The sequence below is a fragment of the Halichoerus grypus genome, chromosome 12, assembly GCF_964656455.1.
Source record: "Halichoerus grypus chromosome 12, mHalGry1.hap1.1, whole genome shotgun sequence".
NCBI classification, from domain to species: domain Eukaryota; kingdom Metazoa; phylum Chordata; class Mammalia; order Carnivora; family Phocidae; genus Halichoerus; species Halichoerus grypus.
In genome coordinates this window covers 95552861-95559032 of record NC_135723.1, presented here as the reverse complement: position 1 = coordinate 95559032, position 6172 = coordinate 95552861, and the positions used below count along the sequence as shown (strand labels likewise).

At 38.3% G+C, this 6172-nt stretch overlaps 1 pseudogene; it reads right to left on the bottom strand.

Moving 5' to 3' along the window:
- Positions 1 to 2719: 2719 nt before the first annotated feature.
- LOC118532579 (olfactory receptor 2A2-like) lies at positions 2720 to 3435 on the bottom strand (annotated as a pseudogene).
- Positions 3436 to 6172: the final 2737 nt, after the last annotated feature.

Below are 6172 nucleotides of genomic sequence, written 5' to 3'. Positions count from 1 at the left end.
TATAACTGTGATTCAACTTCTCTATACATTATGTTGTGCTCACCACAAATGTAGCTGCCATCTGTCACCATACAATGTATTATAATATCATTGACTATATTTTCAGTGAAGTTTTCTTAGGTTTATCCTGCTTGAGTTCTTTGAGCTTCTTGAATCTGTATTGATATTGCTTATCAGACTTTATAAGTTCTTGTCATTATTTCTTTAAATAATTCATCTGTTCCATTTTTTTTTTCTTTTTCCTTTGGGGATTAGGAAATTAAGGTTTGTTAGATCCTTGGAGTATTTCCCACAACTCTACTTTGTTCTCAAGTTCTTTCCATTTTTTTTTTTCTCCCACTGCTTTAGTTTTGGAAATATATTTTGAACTGTATTTGACTTCACCAATCCTGGCTTCAGTTGTATCCTGTCTTCTGTAAAATATATCTAATGAGTTATTTATGTTAAGGTTTTTTCTTTTTTTTTTTTTTTAGGAGAAGATTTAGAATGCTCACTTGATTATTTAACAGATTCTTATTTTCTGTTGAAATATTCTGCTGTCATTCATTTTTAAATTTTCTTTATATCGATTATAGGTATTTTGATGTCCTTGTCTATTAATTCCAATTATTTGGATGATCTGTGAGTTTGTTTCTAATAACAGATTTATCTCAAATTTTCCTGTTTTACATGTTTAGGAATTATTAAAATTTTATGCTGAAATTATAAAGCCGTAAGCTAGAGAAACTAAGAGTTTTGAGTTTGTTTTTTTTTTTTCTAGAGAGCAGTTAAATTACTTGAAGATATCCTTGCTCCTCTTATGGCCAGGTTTTAGGCTGTGTGATGATGAGTGTATTTCATTTTTTCCCTTACTACTGGGATATATAGCATCTACTTCTAGAACATGGCAATTCACCCAAGATGTGGGACTTCTGGAGTCCCAACTGAGTTCCTAAGTTTTTTACCAGTATCTCCCCATTCTGGCTGGATCTGAACTCCAGTATCTTCCCCTGTATTTTTTAGTTCCAGATTCTCTGTTCTAAATTCAGTCTCTTGGCAGCTTTTTCCTACTAGATCTCCCTTTCTTAACCCATTTCCTTAGCCCATTTTCACATAATTAAGGAGAAAACTAAGAACTCAAAAGGCACTTTCATTTATGTTTTTAGGATTTTCTCTTTATTGCTATCCCTCCTGTGGTACACTGACCCCCAGTTCCTAACTGACCTAGCAGACTTGAACTCTGATCACTGCTTTCTCTGATCCCTGCTTGGGTTCCATATTCCTGCATGAAGACTAGGGAAATATCCTCCTGGGGCAGCTGTGGTAAATGTGATACTGCCCTCATGTGCATCTTCTCCATCATTTCAGTGACTGTCAAACATTGCTTACTATAGGTTGTTGAGATCATGTAATTATTTACAGCAGGAGGATAAGTCTGACACCAGTTATTTTCAAGACAATATACTATTTTTTTTAACATGTGTCTCTATTTTTTTTATTGTGTTATGTTAATCACCATACATTACATCATTAGTTTTTGATGTAGTGTTCCATGATTCATTGTTTGCGTATAACACCCAGTGCTCCATTCAGTACAATATACTATTTTTAATGCAAAAGTATAAAATCTTTTTCCTGCACTTAGAATTTTAACTAAAAATATAGTTAAAAGATTACTGAAGAAAAGGGGTCTTAATGATTTAATTTCATAAGAAAAGAGACTCATTTAGAAATGAAAAGTATGTCTTAGATGTTTTGGTCACTTTGATGACATTGCCTGTAAGTCCCAGTCCCTGAATGATTATTATTTTTTAAAAATATTTATTTAGAGAGAGGGAGGGAGAGACAGAGCGAGCACATGGGGGGGGGGCAGAGGGAGAGGGAGAATCTCCAGTAGACTCCCTGCTGAGCACAGACTGAGCCACCCAGGCAACCCCCTGCATGATTATTAATGTAGTTTATCTACTGAGAAGCCAAGTCTAGTATGTTACTCTATTCCACCATATATTTATTAATTTATATTGCTAGTTTTTCTTTTTTAATGATTGAAAGGCATGACAAGGTGAAATATTATTGCCTGAAATATTTTGCTGCTCTGGAAAATAAAAAGGCAGAAGCTTTGAGGAAAACTTTGGCAAGAGATATAAAAATAATGTGGAAGTGAGGTACTTAAGAGAATACATCTGTCTTTAATTACATGTGTTGTAAAACATAAGTGGGAACTATAAGGGAGAAAGTAGGTGGGAAGGGAAAATGAAAGCACAGTATAGGAGGGATGGAGATATTTCTATAAAGAGCTGTGAGATAGTTTTAGCTTGTTTTTGCTACATACTAAGAATTTCTCAACTCTAGTTGGAACACTTGGAATTTATTAGCTATCCAGCAATGACTCTCAGTCCTTTCTTCATATGACTCACTGGTGGGATTTTAGGAATACACAGTTCAGTGATGATTGTATATATTAAGCTACCGTAGTCAGAGATTTTCATTTCTCTGAAAAATATCGCTTGTTACCAGGTGATATGAATGCTTATGCTTGAACTGATTATTTAGGGCAATGTGTTGATCTTTTGTTTCAACAATTAAACAAAAATATTGTCTTAAGATACTAATTTATTTCTTGAAGAAATGGGCTCTATAGATTTTTATAGCATTAAGCATATTGATAATCCAGATGTCTCATCCCTGAACAAAAATGCTCCAAACCAGAGACTATCCTCACACTTCAAAATATTTTCTACTTTCAGGTAGAGTCTTGAACAATTCACATTTTCTTATCAAACTTTACTGTTAGGTAATTTTTCTGACCTTTAAGTCATTCTCAAACAACACCTCAAAGGGAAAAGATTTGACCTAGCTAAAAGTTCTCTCCTCCCCTCACACAGACCCTGTCTGCAATGCTCTATACAAGGCATTCTTCACCTGAGCATTCCTGAGGCTGTAGACGAAGGGATTCAGCATTGGACTGAAGAGACTATGAAAAAGGGAGAGCTTTTTTTCTTTCTACTGTCCTTGACTAGAGTCTGGGATCATATAAACCACCATGGCAGTGACAAAGAAAAGCCCAACCACACAGGTGGAGAAGGCTTTCTTTGGCCTTCCATTGACTGGATTTTCAGGATGGTTGGGAGGATGCTAGTATAGGAGACTAGCACCGAGCAAAGGGGCCCAAATACGTTAATTACACATTCAACAAAGATGACAGCTTCATTGATCCAGGTGTCAGCACTGGCCAGTTTGAGGACAGATAGGATTTCACAGAAGACATGGTCTACTTCCTGGGGCCCACAGAAGGGCAACCTTAGAAGGAGAATTGCATGGACCAGAGCCAGAATAAATCCACACATCCAGGAAGCAACAGCCAAGCCTACGCGCTCTTTCCAATTCATGATGATAGTGTAATGGAGAGGGTGGCTGATCACCACAAACCCAGGACATCACCACCAAAATCAGCATGGAGTCTGCTTCAAATGCCCTCTCCCTCACACACGTTCTTTCTCTCTCTCTAATAAATAAAATCTAAAAAAAAAATTTTTTTTTAATTAAAAGCTTAAGATATATTCCTAGGAGTGGAATGGCTGAGTCAAAGGACACTTCTTTCATTTTCTTGTTAAGAAACAAATAAAAGCAAGAAAAATAAATATTTCAAAGCTTAACTTGGACAAGAATTCCTCAGTAGGAAAGGTGGCTGACTCCACAGTTTAGACTTTGTAAAGCTGAGTTCATCCTTCCCTTGTAGTTTTCCTACCTGATGAGTACTTTTTTTTTTAAAAAGATTTTATTTATTTGTGGGGTGCCTGGGTGGCTCAGTCGTTAAGTGTCTGCCTTAAGCTCAGGTCATGATCCCAGGGTCCTGGAATCAAGCCCCGCATTGGGCTCCCTGCTCTGCAGGAAGCCTGCTTCTCCCTCTCCCACTCCCCCTGCTTGTGTTCCCTCTCTCGCTGTCTCTCTCTGTCAAATAAATAAATAATATCTTTTTAAAAAAAGATATTATTTATTTGAGAGAGAGAGAGAGAGAGAGAGAAAACTAGTGGGGGGGAGGGGCAGAGGGAGAGACTCTTAGGCAGATTCCCTGCTGAGTGTGGAGCCCAACACTGAGCTCCATCCCGAGGCTTAACCAACTGCATCACACCACCCAGGTGCCCCCCTGATGGGCACGTCTACCATCCTGGCTCCTGAGAAGCATCCTTTTTAAATCTGACTCAAAGTAGGAATAATATCCTATCTTGGGGTTATTCTTACCATTACCTGATAAGTGGAATATGAGAAAACAGCAGAAAAAGAAGAAAGAAAGAAAGAAGGAAGGAAGGAAGGAAGGAATGAAGGAAAGAAGGAAAGAAAGAAAAAGAAAAATAGAGGCTCCTCAAACTTGAATTCAACCTGCATGGTAGATATGGAGAGTCATCACTTGAAGGCAAGACTTTCACTCTAGCTGCCAGTAGATAGCAGCCAGCTATCAGCTCCTTTGGGTTGACTCAGCTGCAGCGATGCTTCATCCTAGTGCATGTGCTTCTGGTGCTGCTTCTGTTGTGGGGATACAAAGGCCCAGCCATCACGGTGCAACTGGTAGACCATAAGTGTTTCAGAGGTGCCTGTGGGGTTAAATGAGTTTTTGTTGCACTGACATTGTAGGTTTCCTGTCTCCACTTCCCTTCTACAACTGTTGATCCCTAATAAATATCCTGTGGGCAAACTCCATCTCAAACTCCACTTCTGGAGGAACCACTCTGGGATAATCTGACTAAACAACATGCAGACCTTGATCCTCCCATAATTATCTATCATTATCTATCTATCTATCTATCTATCTATCTATCTATCTATCTATCATCTATCTCTATATCTATCTATCTCTATCATCTATCTATCTTTCAATCACCTATCATATTTTTTTAAGTAATCTCTATACCCAACATGGGGCTTGAACTCATGACCCTGAGATCAAGATTGTCACGTTCTACTGAGTGAACCAGCCAGGCAACCCACATAATTACCAGCCTGAGACCTTGTCTCATCTTACCCTCTACCTTGATCTACCTGACCTTGAATCTCAAAGGGCTTGACACACTCCAGACACACCTTGTCTTAGCTTACTTTCTAGGTTTTTGGGGTTTTCTAAATGGCAACTCTATCACATACACCACCCTTCATCTTCCTATATGATACTCAGCTGCCACAACACAAGAGATACACCCTAAGTCCTCAATGCCTTATACTGATATATATTTTACACTTACACAAAGTCAGTCATGGGCAAGGCAGCCCTTGCTCATCTTACAGCTGTGCCTCATGGAACACAAGTTCTCCTAGTGGATCGCAGCAGGCAGATAGAGGGAAGATGCATACCTGCTTACAACCACTGTAGCTTGGAAGTGGTGCACATCACGTCTCACTTTTTTAGGCCAGAAACAATCATATGTATTCATTCTAATTTCAAGGAAGATAGGAAATATAAGGAATTACATGGATATTTTATAATCTCTGTCTGTAACTTCCAAATATTTGATGGAGCTGGTTTTTACTGGCTTACTAACACTCCGGCCTTTCCCACTTTATGCTCAGTGGTGACACGGTAGATACTTGAAATTGGCCCTGGTAGGAGTATTTACACTACAATATTGGTAAACACTATAAATAAGACCCCCTTTCTCCCTAAAAAGCTCATTGTTAAACATTTACCATTCCTCATACATAACAATATTTTTAAAACTCTGTACAATGTAGTGATTTTTCTCTCAATTTTAGGGTCTACTCTAAGAATTACTCTTTTTCCTTATGTAACTGACATCAAAAATAAGACTTCTCGGGGCGCCTGGGTGGCTCAGTTGGTTAAGCCACTGCCTTCGGCTCAGGTCATGATCCTGGAGTCCCTGGATCGAGTCCTGCATCGGGCTCCCTGCTCAGTGGGGAGCCTGCTTCTCCCTCTGACCCTCCCCCTCTCATGCTGTTCCTCTCTATCTCATTCTCTCTCTCAAATAAATAAATAAAATCTTTAAAAAAAAAAAAAAAAGACTTCTCAACTGGACCTCATCTGCTACACAGAAGAGAATCAATTTATCATGTATTATTTAGCACGGCATCATAACATTTAAATATACACAGTAGATGTTCTTTTATTTTGCACAGTTGCAGCAAATTTTCTACATAAATAGTTCTCAGTACATCATTGTGAGCTAAATTCACTTGCACTAAA